Source organism: Oxyura jamaicensis, chromosome 6 (assembly GCF_011077185.1).
Source record: "Oxyura jamaicensis isolate SHBP4307 breed ruddy duck chromosome 6, BPBGC_Ojam_1.0, whole genome shotgun sequence".
NCBI classification, from domain to species: domain Eukaryota; kingdom Metazoa; phylum Chordata; class Aves; order Anseriformes; family Anatidae; genus Oxyura; species Oxyura jamaicensis.
The window spans coordinates 10,977,581-10,996,876 of NC_048898.1; the positions used below are offsets into that span (position 1 = coordinate 10,977,581).

At 37.0% G+C, this 19,296-nt stretch overlaps 2 long non-coding RNA genes across 8 annotated transcripts in view; both read right to left on the minus strand.

The window, feature by feature from the left end:
* The window catches only part of LOC118169109, a 36,966-nt gene extending 26,266 nt beyond the window's left edge, over window positions 1-10,700 (minus strand). For both annotated transcript variants that reach the window (XR_004751922.1, XR_004751921.1), the window contains exons 1-2: window positions 10,690-10,700; window positions 6,372-6,374 (exon numbers count right to left, since the gene is read on the minus strand). This is a non-coding gene — a long non-coding RNA (uncharacterized LOC118169109). The remainder of the gene's footprint in view (window positions 1-6,371; window positions 6,375-10,689) is intronic.
* Window positions 10,701-13,537: 2,837 nt separating this feature from the next.
* The window catches only part of LOC118169110, a 177,645-nt gene continuing 171,886 nt past the window's right edge, over window positions 13,538-19,296 (minus strand). For 3 of the 6 annotated variants that reach the window (XR_004751928.1, XR_004751923.1, XR_004751927.1), the window contains 4 exons: window positions 19,080-19,248; window positions 14,887-15,044; window positions 14,057-14,263; window positions 13,738-13,961 (listed from right to left, as the gene is read on the minus strand). This is a non-coding gene — a long non-coding RNA (uncharacterized LOC118169110). Of the gene's footprint in view, window positions 13,707-13,736; window positions 13,962-14,056; window positions 14,264-14,886; window positions 15,045-19,079; window positions 19,249-19,296 lie in introns of those variants that run through there. The other 3 variants (XR_004751926.1, XR_004751924.1, XR_004751925.1) reach the window with 3 other exon arrangements.

The window sequence follows — 19,296 nt, forward strand, 5'->3', positions numbered from 1 at the left end:
CCATCTGCTACCTGCAACCTAGCAATACCTGCATAACATAACAGAAGAAAACAGTAATGTAAGCAGTGAAGATGGAAACTTGTTTGTTTATTAAAACTTCAAATTTGTTTTGATTATTCCTTCTAATCCCTGTTGGTAAAAATTATGTTCCAAAGTGGCATCTTTCCAGATCTCTGTAGAGATCTTTGAGCTTTAGCCCGCTAACAGTTTGGCAGAGCATCTAACTGCCAAATTTTTCATAAGAAGAAAATGACTTAAATTCTGTAACAACAGCCCATTTGATATTCAACTTTTCTCACACATGAGACTCTCTTGAAGATGTATGTGCACTTGTTTCTACAGACTGCAAGACTAATTTAGGGTTTTCAACTGAGTTTTGTGTCAAGAGAATTGCAGGGACAAAAATGTTATTACTTTAAAAGTTACACTACCTGGAAAGATGTAAGATCTTCTTAATACAAAACAACATGTTTTTTTTTTTTTTTTTTTTTTTTTTCTCATTTGCCAATACCTTTCTGAAGTGATTTTCCCCAAGCTTCCATCACTAGTTATTTTGAGCTCAGACAGGAAGGATTCAAAAGTGACTTCCAGGAGGCTGTGAAGATTCAGAGTTTAGAATATGATGACTTTCTTGGTAGGATCCTGGTATCTGCTGCCTAGGGATAATAAACACCATAACATACCTTTAAATTATTATTATTATTATTATTATTATTATTATTATTATTATTATTATTATTATTTTTGCTCTTTACAATTAGATTTATGGTGAAGGGAGGAGCAGGCATGTTTTCCACTGACATCAGCAAGGCTGACATTTCATGCCCTGCCTGGTCCTGGTCACTGGCATCATTTACTGTAGTATGTAAACATCTCATAGCTTGAAAAAACTAACCAACCCATTCCCAGAATATTTTTAGTATAATGAGGTGTCACTATATCTAATTTACCAAGAACACAAGTATTTAAAGAGTTTCCAAGAAGCCTGGAGAGTAACTGAAGAAGTTTGACTGTGGGCTGAGATTAAGTCCCAGGAAAGCGTTCAACCTCAGTGGTTTTGTATAGGTAGCTAATGTAAGTGTGCCATACTTACCTAACCAGAATATTTGTATTTGCTGCGGTATAAGCCCCTGGCATTATCCAGTGGCCTGAACCTCATGTTCAAAACTACATTTGTAATGTAATGCCAGTGTTATACCTATACATCGTTATGAACAAGACCGGTGATCACACTTGACTCACAAGAGCAGCAGAACTCTAGTTGCAAGAAGGATATGACAGTACTCTGCAGTGCCTCATGATCCCCAAAGGGATCATAAACCCAGCACAGATTTGGAGTTCTGTACACTAACAAAGCTGTTTAAGCTGTTTAAACTCAAGTCTGTTCCAGCAGTCTTGTTCACCATTTCTGATTATTTTCTTAAACTTCAAACTATGCTAGAATAAGATTAACTGACCATTTATTAGTAATTTGTGCAGCCTGTAATAAATCTGATCCTATAACACTGGAAAGTCAGAAACCAAGAAAACACTGAGAGAATACCTGTATTTTAAATACATATATATCGATCGATCCACGTAACAGAAAAGGACATATTTTTTGGTTAAACTCTAGTTACTCAGATAACAGATGACAACCAACGTTTTAACCTAAGAGCTTCTCAAGCCTGAAATGTCATTTGCCTTCTCAGCTGTCCTTGCCCATATGCTTTCAGGTGAAAATGGAAGAATCTGTCATATATCAGAAAAGTAGTTGCTTGCTAGTTATATTCATAGTCACTAACGGCAAGAATATTTAAAAAGCTTATAAGAAAGATTAGTTTATGGGAACTCATTTATACAAACTTTTGTGCCGTTCACATAAAACCTATGCACATTCACAAACATTCATTACCACCTATTAGATAAACATTAAAAATAAACACCATCTAGTAAGAATGTTACAGGGCAAAAGTCTCAGAAACCACCAATAGAACAATGATACAGAGCCCTAATGCTTTTAGGTAATATTCAGTCTTAGAAAAGTCAGATTTGGCTGAAATTAGATTTTACGTGTTAAGTGCTTAAATCACTTTTGAAGAGAAACCATACCATCCTAGAGTACTTAAAACTGACAGAATCCTATCTCATTAGTGGTCTTATTTTTTTAAAATACCTTATCAGTCTCCAAATTGCACTCAGAGTACTGCCAATCACTTCATTTTGATGCATGATTCAGGACTTCGCATATAATTACAGCCTTGGTTTTCTGTAGTTCCTAAGTAGACTTTTAAAGGAAATTGAAAAAAAAAAAAAAAAAAAATCTTGCAAGAAATTTCAGGCTATATGTTTTTTAAAATCCTACAGCCATCTAGGGAAAAACTTTGCAGAACAGTCTCTTAATAGCATTTAGTTATCAGAAGGTAGATAGACAGAAAGCCGTTGGAAAAATGAGTTTCTTGATCTTGAAATGATCATATAATAATTTCACCATTAAAGGGAGTAAATTCTGACCTCAACACATGAAAACACATTGCATGAGATATTTTACTGTATAATATCAAGAGGCCAATCTAAAGAGTATTGAACAATCGGAGGCATTTTCTTTGTGTGTATCTAACCCCAAACTCATCTGAAATTTACTATCAGTCGACTGGGGGAGAATGAGCTCACTAATGGACTATGACTAGGTCTGTGCAGATTCATCACCACATTCCCTGTCAAAGAGAATGAAAACACGGGACTCAAGTCTGGTCCTCAATGATCACAGTTTCCTTATAGGTAGGGTCAAGCATTTCCTGTGTTTCTCAAACCAAAAGAACAAAATGCAAACAGGAGAAGAACTTCAAAGACTTCATCTTTCTTCATTCTGAAGAAAAGCTGTAGGGAAAGGAAAGGATACAAGAGCAAAAAGCCAGAGAAGTATGGAAAGGATGAGGTAATGCGGAATTAGCATGGGCAGACATGGACAACATTCACTGTGTAGACTTCAGGAAGAAAAATGATTTTTTAAATATTTAATTTTTAAGTGTAGCTTAAAACCAAAATATGCTAATGATCTATACTAAAAAATCTTCAATTTTCTATAAATACATCAAGCTTCTTTACTAGAGACATTTCTAAACTGTTTATATTGGCCCCTTGTGACTGTCTTCAACATGCACAATAATTACAGCATTTCTGTCTCCATATCAATGAAATTATGCAATCATCTACAGCATTTCCCTTGAAAGATGCATTTAAATGTTCCAGTGGTGCCACACACAGCTTTCTATGCTGCCTTTCACCCAGCAGCTGCAGCCCAGGAAGAATAGGTCTCTCCAGAAGGAAGAAGAGGAGGTAGCAACAACACCGACTTGTTACAATCCCTGTCACTAGCACAGAAAAAAAATTTCTGCTCTGTTAAAAGAAATCTGAGTGTTTTACAAATGGCACAACAGATGCAGTGCACTGATGGAAATGATGTCGACAGTGATGCTGCAATAGCTCTTCAGGCAGAAACACAGTTGTCATGGGCTGAACAACGTCTTGCACACATGTTGCCACAGGAATAATTTTAGGAACAATTGGTGGGCCCCTAAGGTAAACCCCCTGCTCTTTCTGAAGAATTCCTTGGGGTTTTAATTTCCAGATGGAGAAACCATAGAGCTGAGTTCATCACGTCATCTACAGGATGACATCTCCCACGATGCAATACCCCCTGTCACTGAAATACAGTGCCAAGCATTGGGTATGAGCCTAGTACGAGGTACAAATCGAAACCACAGCCTTCTGCTGCAGAGATGCAAGCCAATAGTTGAGTCATCTCAGGAGCTTTATCTAAATCCTAATACACTGTTTTTTACATTAGAAAACTGATAAACCCATACAAATGTGTGCTGCCAGGATCCTGCCATTCAGGTGGAAGGAAGGGAGTAAAGAGAACAAACACTGAAGTGTTCAGGTAGAGTTTTCTGATGAATGGTGTGCTCCTCATGCATTCCTGGCAGCATACAAGACTATATCGTAATTAAAACTGTATGCAAAAAAATAATTCAAGATTAAAAATGCAGGGAAACAAACAAACAAAAATCAATGCTACCTGAAAGGCAAATCAAGACCTTGCCTTGACAAACAGGTTGGCAAATGGACAGGTGGCTGAGAATTCATTTACAATTAATCTGTACTAGACATACTGTTTAGCTGCATTATCTGATTCTACCTCATCTTCTGACTCAAGGCCTCATTTGTTATGTCCTGTCTTTTAGTCTCCAAATACAATGGCAAAGTGATTGCTTGTGATTTTATGCTTTTCTGTGCCCAGCACAATGAGACTGCTCAACTGCTCCAAAGAGCTATGATGAGAAAAGAAAGTCCAAAGCTACCAAGGAAAGCACTATAAAAAAATCTTATGCTAGAGCATCACTTTTGCAATATTACATATTTTAAATTGCCTTAGATTTTCTTGAAGTACAAAAATTAGACACGTTGAGACAAGAAATTATCAGATGCATTTCATCCAGTTAAAATATTCAAGAGCCATTTGGAACTGTATTAGTCCACTGTGATTCAAAATGCTAAATGCTTCATCAAATACTACCAGATAGGAGGATTGCAGTAGCAACTTGTGACTATGAAGGTGAAGTAGTTGCACAGTGGGCTTCTATAACAGCATATAATCTCCTTAACTCTTAAAGAGGAGCCTCAGTTTGACACTTGCTTGGCTTCCCGCAGACAGCCTGTGTGTTTGGGATGCTTTATGGCTTTCAGACTCATTAGAAACTCTATTAGAGCTCACTATAAATAAAGTGGAGCCTTCTCACTGCGACAAGTTTCAAAAAGGAAAGAGAACATTTACAGAAGAAGAAATTAACTTGGACAGTTCCCTCTCTTGCTTTTTCTTCATTCACTTTTAGGTACTTATACATGTATGAAAATACCAAAAACCCTTGAATCCAGGTTCTTCTGTTGCTTAATTCAGGTGTGAAGTCATAATTCTGTGCTTCAAACATCATGAGCTCTCTGGAAATGTCTGCCTTTTTATAAAATCAGTAGTTTAGAATTGTTCTGCAGAACAAAGAAGAAAAAGGATCCAACCATATGTGGCACTATATGCCTAGTGCAAGAGTGAAAGTCCAGTTATTATTCCATAACTGTATAAAGTGTTTGGGTTTATCGTAGTAAAATTACAAGAACCAAAGGATCAATACTGAGAAAAATCATTTTGTCTAAGAGGAAAAAATAGTTTCCAAACAAACAAAAGATGATGATTCTATCAAGCATTATTTATTTATACAGACATGCACACACAGAGGAACACACACTCCTTATTTCCTATAAAATGTCTCCCAATCATATCTCAGAATTATTTTCATTTTAGAAGGAAATACTGATTAAACTCTGTCTGGGGAGAAGAATATGAAGAACTACTATAGACTTTTATATTGAATGGAGCTGCTACTTAAAATGAGAGGAAATTCCTTTCAGGCTCTGCCTAAGAAGTGGCCTTAGCACTTCTAAGACCACGTGGCAAACCAAATAAAATACAAATTGTCTGGTAAAATTAGAATGATATCGATAGATGATATGCTGTAATTTCCCAATATAACTGCATTTATCTAGGAGGGGGTCTCTTGACTAAGAGCTAAATGTCAGGTTTGCTCCTTCGTCATCGCTTGCCAGGATATTAGAGGGAGAGAAATAATGACTGAAGATTCACAAAGACTGGGCTTATAGCAAGGGTGATCAGCCTCAGCTCAGGAAACCACTCAGTCTTCTGAGACTGGAGCTGTGAAGCCACCCCTGACTGGGCATGGGTGGTGGGCAAACTCTCCCCTAACATCGGTCTGGGTTTCTTTCCTCTCTGAGGCCACTTGATATTACATTATCACACATGGATAGTAACAGGAAACACTTGCTTCCTGGAATGGCTAGATGATACCACTTAAAGAATGCTTTATGCCAAAAATAGATAAAACATTAAAATAAAATCCTTTCTGCTGTCAAACATTTTGGCACTGCAATATAGAAGATACAGCCAGTGTTGAACAGGAATTGGGGTTACAACAAAGCAAGGAAGTCTTTAATGAGACTTCCTTTTGGGAAAAACTTCTGCATGTGCTTATACAGCTAATGACAAATTATTAAAAAATTTATTTAAGAAGAATCTCACTGAAACACTTTCCCCTTTGGTGTACTCTTTTCAGCAGGCTCAAGAGATGCCAGACAAACATATCTCCAGACCTTTAACTGTACATAGAGTCTAGCTAACATAAAGATAACTGGGAGTTAGAACACGCAGTTAATGTCTCAGATAGTGGGAAGGTTTCAGGACAGGAAGATTAGCATCTGACAGCACAAAGAGTTATGATGACAAGACAGTGCAATAAAATACGGTTAGAATGGCAACTAACCTTCTGCAAAAGTGATAAGACATGAATAATAAAATTAAACAGATGAAGGAAACTACCACAAAAGGAAAGATTAAATGATTTTGAATCCCTGCTTCTACTGCAACATTATTTCTTCAGAAGCTTTGTGTCAAGAGCAGACCTCAGTTGTTTAAAATAAATGACTGCAGCGATATGGACAATGAGAAGGGGATAATTAACCTGCAGACAACACAATAATAAATTAAAAAACAAAACAAAACAAAACACATTCAACTCATTTAAAACCTGGAAGTTGAGGGCAGTCTCAGGAGCATGCTGGAAGATGATACAGTCAGGGTCCTATATGAGTGATAGAAGACATCATATATATATATATATATATATGATGTCTTCTACCACAAAGAGGTAAGGATCACACTTGTCAAGTAAAGAGGATGTTGAACCCCCAGAGAAAAGGAAAATGAAGCCACTCTTCACAGAGAGCACTAAAAATTTATACACAAACCTGCAGTCCATCCACATCTGCAAATGCTTCTACTGTCCTTCCAAGAGATGCATATGGGGATACAATCCTGGTCAGCAGTTTCTGTAATAAATTGTAATGAAAAATAAGAATAAGCTTGTTCTTTGATTTCAAAAGCTCTAGCATGTGATAAATGAAATCCAACTCCATTAAAATCAAAAGCAAACCTCTACTGATTTCAAAGAGCAAAATTTCAGAGTGATATCATAAAATACAAGCAATGAAATAGGAATAATCTTTACTGTTTACTCATTTTTAGTCCTACTCCATTACCATCAATTTGCACAAAACAAAACAAAACAAAATAAAACAAAACAAAAACTAATTCTATCCCCTAGCAGTTTTGGTGTCTTCAGTGAATTCACTGGGACAGTGAGCTTGAAGATTTATTTACAACAATGGAGATCCAATCTAATCTTAATTAAAAGTGATTAAAAATAGCAATATAAATAAAAATACGTCCCAAGTATATTCTTCCAGATGAAGAGACACAAACAGTGTAATGAAAATCAGAATTAAAATCCTGTCTGTTTGCTCAGGTTTTATTGTAATGCACCTGCACTTGAAGATTTTTCATAGTTGCCCTCTTCTACCACTAATATTGCATTTTCATGGCTGGAAAGCAAATTACCTCTTTTTGGGAGGAGCTCATGTTCTTTGCTGGTGATATCTAAGATCATGCTCAGCAGCACAGAGAAGCTGTGAGATTTCACTGACATGGTCAACATCTCTGACGTCCAGTGGAACAGCATATATAATCTTCTAACTGAAAATCTGGTAAAAGGCAAAAATACTTGCCCCTGAAAAGGCAAGTTTCTAGGTCTTTTTCTTAGTTACCTTTTTTTTTTTTTTTTCTCCCCCTATGAAACAATGAAACTACAGAAATGTTAATTTCACTTTGAACGCAAGTACTAAAATTTTCACTTTAAATATGAAAATACTTAGTAAGAGATGAATGCACTTCTTGTGGTTAATATATAACCCAGCCAAATTCTATTTCTAAAAGTTCAGCTTGAAGCCCAGCTCTGCTGGGATCAGGAAACAAAATGGGCTCAAAGTGAAGCAAAGAGCATTCAGACTGAAAAGAAATAGAGAGACTGAAGAGTGAGATGAAAGGAGGAGGGAGGAATTGCATTTTGTTAAAAAAAGTGCAATATACTTTTTATTATACTTACCCATCCTGAACTGTGTTATACCTGATGCAAAGTCTCCTTTGCTGTATATGGCTTCTGCTGTGAGCCCAGTAAAAACGTGGAGTCGGTTGAAATAGCTACTGTTGTAGTATTCATCCTCCCCAATGTACAGCTGGGAAAACTTGGCGAGTGTCTCAAAAATGTCTTTAAGAATTCTGGAAACCACAATACAGCAGCAAGTATTCCTTCCTTCCCTTCATAAAATGCTGAAATCTGAAGCTGAAATGGTGAGTTCAAATCCCTGATATTGACACCTATCACCTCACTACTTTTGACAAGATAAAATTGAGGAAACCAAAATAAGTTGAGACTCAAGGATGCTTAGTTTCAGAATTTTGGTAAATTCTTTTGTTTATTCCTTATTGTGAAAGTGGACTGGTCATCCTGAGTGTCTGGACATGGATAGGAACACTTCACAAAAGAACAAGCCACATATAAAAATAAAAACTACAACAAAAACCACACCAAACTATACCAACCAAACAAATAAAAAACAAACAAACAAACAAAAAAACTACAAAAACTTACAATTTAAGCTTACAATTTATTTTTTAAAAAGTTCTCTGTGATCAGTTTTGCACGTAACGGAGTTGCTCCAGTATTCATAGAACTTCTTAAAGTCCACAAATAGGTCCTCAATATGATTCTACAAGTTATGAGATTCTATAAAATTCTAAGATTCTATAACATATGATTCTATAAGTTACACTGAAATTGTGTGCATTTTAAACTACAAATCACTATAGATCCAAAAGTTCTAATTCAAAGTGGGCATCATCCATTTTTCTTCCAATTTAATCATCTGTTTTCTCTAACATCTGTTTTTCTTGCTGTTTCTCCTATTGCTCTGTGAATATATGTTTATTCATACTCAGTGTACTTAAAGTTACTTACACTACATTCTGGAGAGACAGAGAAATAATTTAACTTCAAAGACTTTTCAGTCATCTTGGTCCATACCGGGAGTGATCTCACATGACCCAGATGACAGTGACATGAAATAAGAGCAATGTCCAGAGAGTGGAATCGTGTGATGGCAGATATTTTTCACACAAATCACAATGAAACACAACAACACTAAACTCAAGAGTGTATGGAGGGAAAAGAATAAATGATTCATGGGGAGAAACTTCACATGTGCATGATCATGCTGCGGACAAACCTACTTCCAGTGACATTAATGGAAATCTTGTTCTTGGCTTTACCTTAATCCACACAGCATGTTCATCTTTCTGCTCAGCCTAACGCTAGACATGAAGCCAAGCTATACCAATCATCTCACACAACAGATGCTAAGATCAGATTGTCAACAGTATACCAAGACTCGGATCATGAATACTGTCACCTTAGTGTGGTCCTGGATTTACATATCTTAAGCATTCACCCAGATTCACACACAAGCATCCCAGCTTGGCATAACTTGGAGTCTGAGTTCATGAAGATTCAGTATTTAGACAGGAGGCAGCAAAGAGCAGTTTCTGAAAATGTGCTTTTTCTGAAAGCACATTTTTTTCTGAAAATGTTGCAGCCTTTGCTGGCATGCTGGGCCTGCTCAGGGCAGGGTTAGCAGGGATTTGGGTGCCCCTATAATGGGGATCTGTGGAAGGAGAGGAGGGAGCATGTCCTTTGCCTCAGCCCTCTCACCGCACCTTGCCGTGGCCTCTTTGACAGGCATAGCAGGTGCTAATTCATCAAAGGAGGCTTCACACTTCCCACATTACAGACAGGACATGGCTGGGTGAGGAACAGAACTCACCACGTTGCCATTGGGACATGTCTATTTTCAATGCATTTCCCTTACTGAATAACTGCCTGCTCTCTGCTGGGGCATTTCACACTCTTGCCTTAACAGCTTTGGTCTGCTTTCACGTGCTGTTCCCCAGACAGGTATCAGATGAAGAGCGAATAGCCGTTGGCATCTCACATCTTAAGACATCCCTTGGACAGACTTCCCATGCTTTAGCTCTGCCAAGCTTACTAAACCTTGCAGCCAGGCTAAAAAAAGAAGGGAAAATTCTCTTTATTTCAGGTATAACGTGGTTTGCAGCATAAGATCAAGTATTCTCTCTTTTCCTAAGCAACCCTGTACATGCACAGTGGGTGTTTAGTCATTCTCGATGGGAAGGAACTCTGCACAGCCCATGTAAAGCAACTGGGCTGCAGGGCAGAGGAGCTGCTGCAGGTGGAGCTCAGCCTGGGGCCGTGCAAACGGCCAAGCTAGGGCAGAAGCAGCTGCTACCTGTCATCAGGATGTGACCCTCTCTCTTCTTGCCTCAGTCTCTCAGTCCGTGATGGCAGCATAAATGATGACAGAAGTGAGCAGAAAGCTATTTTTTATCCATTGATAAATAACACCACATCTACCAGTCCCTGTACACTGCTTAGGAGTGAACAAAAAAATGAAAAAAAAAAAAAAAAAAAAAAAAAAGAAGAGTCTAATGGTCTACAAATAAAGTTCCACACGAACAATTTACTTTTCTTTTCCCCCCTCCAGAAAACAATATTGAGCAATAGGCATTTCAGAAATGTTTTCAATTGCTGTGTTTCCTATATAACACACACGTCTGAAAGGGGGAGATGAATTGCAATAATATAATAAATAGTTCATAGGAATACACATTACAGTTTTGCAGCTCTCTTGTGAATTGAATGGATTCCTGTAAGCTTTTGTTTAAAAACAAGTAGCATGATTAGAGTGGAAAATAATACAAGCCCTAGATAATTATAACATATGTCTGAAATATTAATGCTACACCAAAATCTTCCCTTCCCCAACTACTTTTCCTCAGTGAGCAGGTGTGGATTTTGTAGATTACCTGGCTTAAACTGAGGTTCTACTTTGAGCTGTTGTCAGCAAGAAAACAAAACAAAAAACAAAAGGAAAAACAAAAAATAGTTAAAAGCACTAAAAATTAGGGAAAAAAAAAAGTAACAGGATAGAAAAAGAATAGCTTTAATTTCATTGTATTATGCCATTTATGTCCTTTTTCTTCTCCTCACTTGTAACCTTTCAGAGGGAATCATTCATAACTGTACAGATCTTTGCTAAATACTCCTTGTCTTTGTATCACAGAGAACCCATACAACACAGTGTCCCTGCCTCATTTTCACATATTCCCTGAAATGAAAAGCACAAAACATTAAAAAAGAAAAAAAAAAAAAAAAAAGTGTGATTCCCACCACGGTAAGAAACTATCACAGGACCTCTAACACTACAGTTGTTACAGCTGCAAGTTACTGCTGTCTGCTTACATATTCAATAGAAAACAACAATAAAAAGCAGTTTTATGTGGCTTAGGTGCAGTTTCCATTTTATATTTAGGCATGAAGGCTTTTCAGCTGTTTCTCATCAACTCAGAAATAGAATGTCCTAAAGACTGACAGTTTTCAGTGGAATATAATGCACACTGAGATTATTTACATTTCCAAAGCACCATGATACCGTGCTGAAAATAAAGCCAGGCAGAAGTAATAATGTTAAATACAGCTTACTACAAAGATAGGAAATAATTTTCAGTTTTATTAGTAATATCTCTGAGGATTTGTACCAGAGAATTACTGGTAGGAAAGGACAAAACTGCTGATATATTGCAGCACCAGATTTGTGTTAGTTCATGAAATGTGTTTGGTAACCATGGGTACTAAACAATTTCATGAGGACTTCAGATAATCTAGGAACTATAAATAGATTTGGAAAACAAGTAGGAGCTTAACTGTAGTATACATGGGAAGCACAATATTATTCGTAACAGAATTCATTTCTTTCTGCTCCAACAAGCATTTCAAGGTATTTATGACAACGCCATCATCTCTTTTCTAGTCTTTCTTCTTTTCTAGCCTTCCCTCCCCATCTCCTGTGACTCAATCAAGCTGAACTTGGGTGATAATGAACAGGGTAGTAATCATATGCTCTCACTCAATTACATTTAATTTTTATAGAAAAGAATGCAGAATAATGCATACTAGCCAACACAAAGAAAAATTAACCAAGTGAAAGATGTGCGGAATATTAGTCAAGAACTTGACAAAGACTACTACTCAAGCACAATTATAAATATTCCTTCAATGTTAAAGTTTTTTAAACCTCTTTGCATACTTGCCTTCAATAAAAAAAAAAAAAAGAAAAAAGAAAAAAGAAAAAAAAGGCAGAAGAACTGAATATGTTCTGGAGACAAATAGATAAATATAGTGGGGTTCTCCACAATTCAGCTGCCAATACACAGGTAACTCAGTTAATCAGATCATCTAAGTCATGGTATAAGCTGCTTCAAAACAAAGCTATCAGTAAACTAGGTTCGGTATTGCAGGTTCTGAGGAAAGCTTGGAAATTTATTATAATAGAAAGACCTTCAACAGAATAGGGTCTGCTATAATTACTTGGAGTAATAATGCAATGGGACTTCAGCCACAAGTCACAGTTCAAGTTAACGTATTTCATCATCTGTTAATCGGATCACTCTGGGCTCCAAAGGCTGTGGCTAGGCTGGGTGAAAGAACTGGCAGCAAAGCCTGCAGTGAAGACAAAGGCTGGGAGCACACCCAGCCAAGTTTAAGCAAATGCTCCAGCAGTTTTTCCTCTGTCAAACTAATTCATGCTCAGCTTTTAATGGGAAAATCTTAATGAATTTAACACAAATGGCTCTTTTTCTAAAGGCTAACTAGCATATGGATTTATACTTATATAGCTGGAGCTAATTATAGATTTTTTTCATTTTTTTTTTTTTGGCTACCCTTATCATTAAAGTGGAAAAATACGTACAATACAACATTAAGGCAATAGAATGTTTTTCTCATCCTAGCAAGAAGTCTCAGTTACTAGATTTCTCATTTTAAAATAAAAGCACTAGTAATCTTTGCCAGCACTGACTGGCCACAATCAACTGCTTAGCTAATAGCTAATCATTTTAATGGTCTAAAGAGGATTTTCATTAGTTACCTATGGATATTTAAAAAGTTTTAATTCTTGAGTGTTTAAACTTGCACACCACACTCTTTGAGAGATTGGACAATGTCCCAGGGAGCCTGGGGACCCGATCTGCACTCTGGGGCTCTCCAGCCTCAGCACGCTGGCACCCTGCCTAGCTGGCAGGTCTGTGCAGAGCCCCTCCAAACCGCCGGAAGAAATACGCTCCCACTGGGCTGGCCTCTGCTGAGGGAGGCTGGTGCTCTGCGAGGAGAGACACAACGAGAGCTCTGAGATGGAGAAGGCCAGGAGGACTGCTGCCATCCCACTCCAGAGATGACCAGGGTCATTCCCAACAGCATTCACGCTTTCCCATATGTGTCTATGACTGCATTTTAGATCATTAGACAGAAATTATGTTTTTCATGGTTGTATACATACATGATCCTAAAAAGAAACCTTATGTGAACAAATGCATTAAAGGAAAACTTTCCTTTTTCTTAGTTTATTCCAATTATTGACCTTTATTCCATTATTGACTTCACATTTATTAGTAATCACATTTATTCCATTATTGACTTCACATTCATTAGTAGGTATCCTCACAGACATGTTAGACATTCAAGCTAATACTGCAGTCTAATTGAGCTTCAGGAGTGAAGCCCAGTGTAAAAGAATGTTCTCACTTGTATACCTTTCGGCAGAAACACGACCATTTATGGATGAATTCAGGCACACTAGAAAAAAAAAAAAAATCAAAGCTTTAACCTGTGTTGTTTTTTCAGTACTCCCTAGAGAAAGAAATCCGTGCCAATTATCCCACCAGGTAGTACTTTCTTCAGTGAGTTAGAAATTTAATGGAACCATAAATCAAGCTTTCCTTGGGGAAGGAATGGAAACTTCATTAATTTGTATCATTTGCAGATGTAGCCACCCACTAAAATGGTTGGTTACCATGTATTTTGCTTCTCAGAAGTGGAGAAGTCAAAGACCTATCACAAAGCACAAAGATGACCAAATGTTTGGAAACTTGTAAGCATCAGCAAAATGTTACTTGCAAACAATACATAAGCAAAATGATACCTACCTGACAGTGGGTGTGTATACATCCCTGGGAGATACAAAACATATTTTATCCTTCTGTTAGGAACTCTCTTTTTCAACATATTCTAAGTATCAGCTTCCAGAAATGGCAGTGGCAGTAGAAAATACAGTAGGAATTAATCTCTTCAGTTCAGGTCATTTTTCTTTCTTCAGAAGCTACCATGAAACCCTTCTGTAAGTTTTACCATGACTGAAATAAAGTCTAGAGTTCTTATTAGTTGCTAGAATGAAGTAAACAACTTTACCCTTTCTCTGCTTCTCCAATAAGGTCGCATCACAAAAAAAAAAAAAAAAAAAAAAAAAAAAAAAAAAAAAGAATAAAAGCAATTGTATTTCACCTAAATGTGAAGTATGGGACAGAAATGATAATTATACAAGGAATATGTGATGGTGATTCACATACTACATCTGTAATCGGTTAAGATGAAAAATAGACAACCATGATCATCACTTGTATTGAAGGAGCTCTAGCTCATGGAAAAAAAAATGTCTTATTCTGTTTATAAATTTAGAAGTATTCTTTTATTTATTTATTTATTTATTTTAAATAGGCACTAATTACACCAGGAGATTTTAAATTCTTAACTATTTTTTTGTAAGTCTATATTGCTAATACTATCTAAAGACTGTAGCTATTTTTCTAGCAATAACCTGTTTGAGTCTCCCAACAAACCAACAATGTTCTCAATTTACAATATGCTCAGCATCTCTGAAGACTTAAAAGAGATTCTGAAAATCCTGTGAAAGTTCACTATGGAATAAATATCTTAACATGACCTTATTAAGCAAAGCAGCTATTGGAAAAATTGTTACCTTCTTCTCCAACTGCATTCATCTGCAGAGTCCTGCACATGCTTATAGTAGTCAATACACAACAGTTACATCATTAAAAATCAGAGAGGAATAAAAAGCTTAATTCTCATCCATTGAATAACTTGTGTTCTTTCAGCATTATTTAATGGAAGGGGCATCTGAAAATATATAGATCAGGATTAAGATCTGTGCCAAGCTGCTCCCTGTTAAGTTAGCGGGACATGTGAAATAGAACGTGAAAATTGCGTCTCGAAGTTTTTCCATCATTATCATCCTTTGTGTCTGTTTTGTCTTTTCTAAGCGACAAACACAAATTCCACCACCACTCTATTAACTTCCTGCTCCCTGCTTAAAGGGTGAATTACTTGAAGGCTGAAGCCTCCACTGTGGTTAGCAAAGTTTCCTACATGCTAAATCAGGTTCCAGTCACAGAATCACAGAATCACAGAATAGTCTAGGTTGGAAGAGACCTCCAAGATCACCGAGTCCAACCTCTGACCTAACGCTAACAAGTCCTCCACTAAACCATATCCCTAAGCTCTACATCTAAACGTCTTTTAAAGACCTCCAGGGATGGTGACTCAACCACTTCCCTGGGCAGCCTATTCCAGTGACTAACAACCCGTTCAGTAAAGAAGTTCTTCCTAATATCCAACCTAAACCTCCCCTGGTGCAACTTTATCCCATTCCCCCTCGTCCTGTCACCAGGCACGTGGGAGAACAGACCAACTGCCACCTCGCTACAGCCTCCTTTCAGGTACCTGTAAAGTATCCTGTAAGGTCAGGATATCTCAAGCTGCTGCTACTAGTAATTATGTTTTCATTCCTCTCTGTTGCTATTCAAACAACAACAAAATATTTTCTATTTTGGAACAATCTTGACTTCCATCCTCTGAGGAGTGTCCTAGGACTCAGCCCCTCCTTGCCTGCTCTTCCTTGCACCTGACAGGTGCTTTCGTTTACTCCATCCTACTCTATAATTCCAAATTCTACAGAAAAAACTGGTTCTGACAGTGGAGGAAAATGAGCTACCAAACAGAGGACACAGAGGACACCTTCCAGTCTGACATCCCAAGGGTGCGGCCCTGCCTTGCAGGATCCGTGTAACAGAGAGACTGAATCTAGTAGACTGAACGGGTACAAATCAGCTGTACAAAACGTACTTCCAGTGGTTTGAAGAACCACCAGAATCCCTAAACACAGATAAGCAGCTCTGAAATGGACACATTTTTTCTTTCTGCTTCTGGAAAGCTGTTGGTGAAAAATAGCACCACCAGCAGGACAGCCCTGCTTCTCTGCACTTTATCTATTTTTTTCTTTTAAATAATAAAAGAGGCCATTCTTTTTACAGAAATCAAACTGCAGCTTCAATCCAGGGTAAATGCATGGCTGGACCAAACTACAAAGTTATTGATGAAAAACCACATAAAAGAGGTCATTCCTATGCTAGAATTCTAACCAGGCTGTAGTGAAACTGCTAGAGCAAAACTGTGTTGACATCACACGGCATCTTGGCCATTGTGTATGCTTTGCAATTCTTCATTGTTAAAAGGATACTGCCAATCCCAACTGGGAGTACACACAGATATTTACCTAACATAACAGTGCAACAACTCGCGGAGATGAAATAAGCTCGAATGGCAAGTTCAAGTTCCCTGCCTGCATCTCCCCTTATGTGGTTCCTCCACAGTGCATAAACACTGTCAAGCATTTTCCTTGGCTTCTTTAAAATTAGCAACAATTATACTTAGCTTTTAAAGTAAAACAAACCTTTTAATCATGACAGGATTTAATTAAAACCATCTTATTTAAATTTAAAGTAACAGCCCCCAGGGCAGGAAGGGAAAGGCATGAAAAGGTGAAGAATCAATGAGTAACATAGGACATTAATCAAACTCGGACTAGAACGAAATGTTGATTCCTCTGCATATTTTCCAGAGAAACTTTCCAGTTTTGTGAGCACTTTCTTGAAAACTGCTTTACACTGACTATCTCTCACAGCTTATAGGGTTTCTGTTTTAAGGCTGTGTGTTAAGGAGAATGTTATGGGAGCATTCTAGGTATACAGGACGTACTTGAGTGCTCAGATTGGTTTAGCAGTTAATTAAGCCATTAGAACTGTGAAAATAATTACTTTTATTTATTTATTTATTCCCCACCTCCAGTAAGAGGGATGCAAAGCTTAGAGAAGGGAGTGTAATGAAATTCTTTGTGAAACAAACACCTCACCGATATTTTATGTCCTTTTTTATTTCAGTTTTTTTTTTTTTTTTTTTTTAATTTAAAGCAATATTTGCACTGCTAATATTTAAAAATAAAAACCACAAGATCTTGTTTAATTTCTTTATTATTATTATTTATTTTACATAATCCAAAGGGAAATATCTAGAACTTAGGTTTTTAAGTTTGGCAGGCATGAAATAATTTTTAACTATCTTAATGTAAAAATCTAGGTAGATTAACTTCAGTAGAATAACCAGTGCTCAGCAAACTGCACTTCTGAGTTGACAACAGGGGTAATAAAACAGAAACCCTAATAATTTTGGAACCTCATAAGGAATTCATTTTCTCCACAAAATTAAGAGATCACTGAGAACAGAAGTGAGGCAGAGAATTGCTGAACTCCTCTGTTTCTAGGACAGCTGTTACAATATGAAATGATCCTATAAGATAAACTAGGGAACTCTGATTTTATGAGTGAGGGTCTTCAGTGTTCATGCTATATCTAAATTATTGAGGCCTATGAATTGTGACAAAAGATGGGCTTCTTTTTGCCTTCTGTTGACTGACAATACAGACAGTTTTCATCAACAGAAAGCAATGAAGAAATGAACACTTGAACATTTTTAGGAACACATCACAGGATATCCTGGAGTTTCAGAATTCCTGCCTAATATCCAAAATATCAAAGAAAGTGGTTTTCAAGCAGACAGATATGAGAAGCCTCTACAACGATAATGCTGCTGCCCATCTGCCTACTGAAAATGAAATCTATTTATGGCCTCACAGTACAGGCACACAAAATTGCTATGACTTTCGAAAACCTTGGCCAGCTGAATTGCTCCAAACCTGTCCTTCACATGATGTGCTGTTATATTTTTGTTATAATGTTAAAACAACACTGTCATTTCCTTAGAATAACCAATAGTGTAATTTGCAAAACCAAGATGATGGGAATAGAGAGTTATAGGGAGTTATTTTGGCTTAAAACTTAAATGTCTGATGAACCGGGTGAGACAGAATCACAAAAAACTGCTGCATAACAATTGTGGGAACACAAAGGGTTGTTTGAGGGTTTCTAAACCACAAAGGCAACAAAGTATAAGATGGAGGAAGATCAGATCTGGGAAACTGTGCAGCTGTTGGTATGTTAAGGTCTTAAAGTTCTATAAATTACAAAAGTGACATGGAAAAATCAGTAAGATTTAATGGTCATAAGAAGAACTGGGCAGACCAATCCTACCTTTCCCAAATTCCTAATACAATAATCCTAATAAATCCTAAAAAAAATATGTTATTAGATGATCATTGTATTCCAAAAACAACAGTCTAAAGAAAACCAACATTTTTGGAACATCATATATGCCACTGTATATTATTATTTCACTGTTGCTAAAACACAGTGTTTAAGGTGACATTAGCAGCAGACTGATTTAATGTCCATTTAGAAGGCAAATATGCAATTTTAATTCCATTTACTTTTGCTGTGCTTTTTAAACTCAGCTCTGACAGAAAGGAAGTCAGACATCTGGATAAATGAGATAGGTTGATTGAATATTGATAAGCCAATTTTTAATTTATCAAGGTTATCTAGAGGTGCTAACCTGGTGCTACATACTAACAAGAAATATCAACACACTAAGTGATGTGTGCAGTGAAATATTTCTTTGGGGAAACAGCTCTAGATGGGCTGGGATTATTAAAATTAGAACCTTGCAGTGGGGATAGAAAGTGACTTCCTGAGGGGAAATTAAAAGCAGGTGAGAAGTGCGACAGAGAGACAGAGATGAATAGGTGGCAAATTTTATACTTTGCTCAGACTGCAACATAAAAGCCACATCAAATCAGTACAGATGAGAGAGAAAGAAAGAGAGAGAACTACCTTTGTGAAAAGTACAGTTAACATGGCACAAAAAAATGCTAATGTTTCACTTTTGCAAATTGTCACAGCAGGGCAGGTAATCATTACAGACCTTACAGTGCACTCTGCATTGTCACAATCCGCAAGGCTTGGCAGCCGCCCACACAAGACCATGTCCAAACAGCTGAGAGCGGGTGAGCAAGCGTTGTTCTTCAGTCTCAGGGATTCAGAACAGAGCATGGCATATTGCAGCAAGAATAATGTCACAGGAATATGCAAGACTGTGGGAAAAAAAAAAAAAAAAAAAAAAAAAAAAAAAAAAAAAAAAA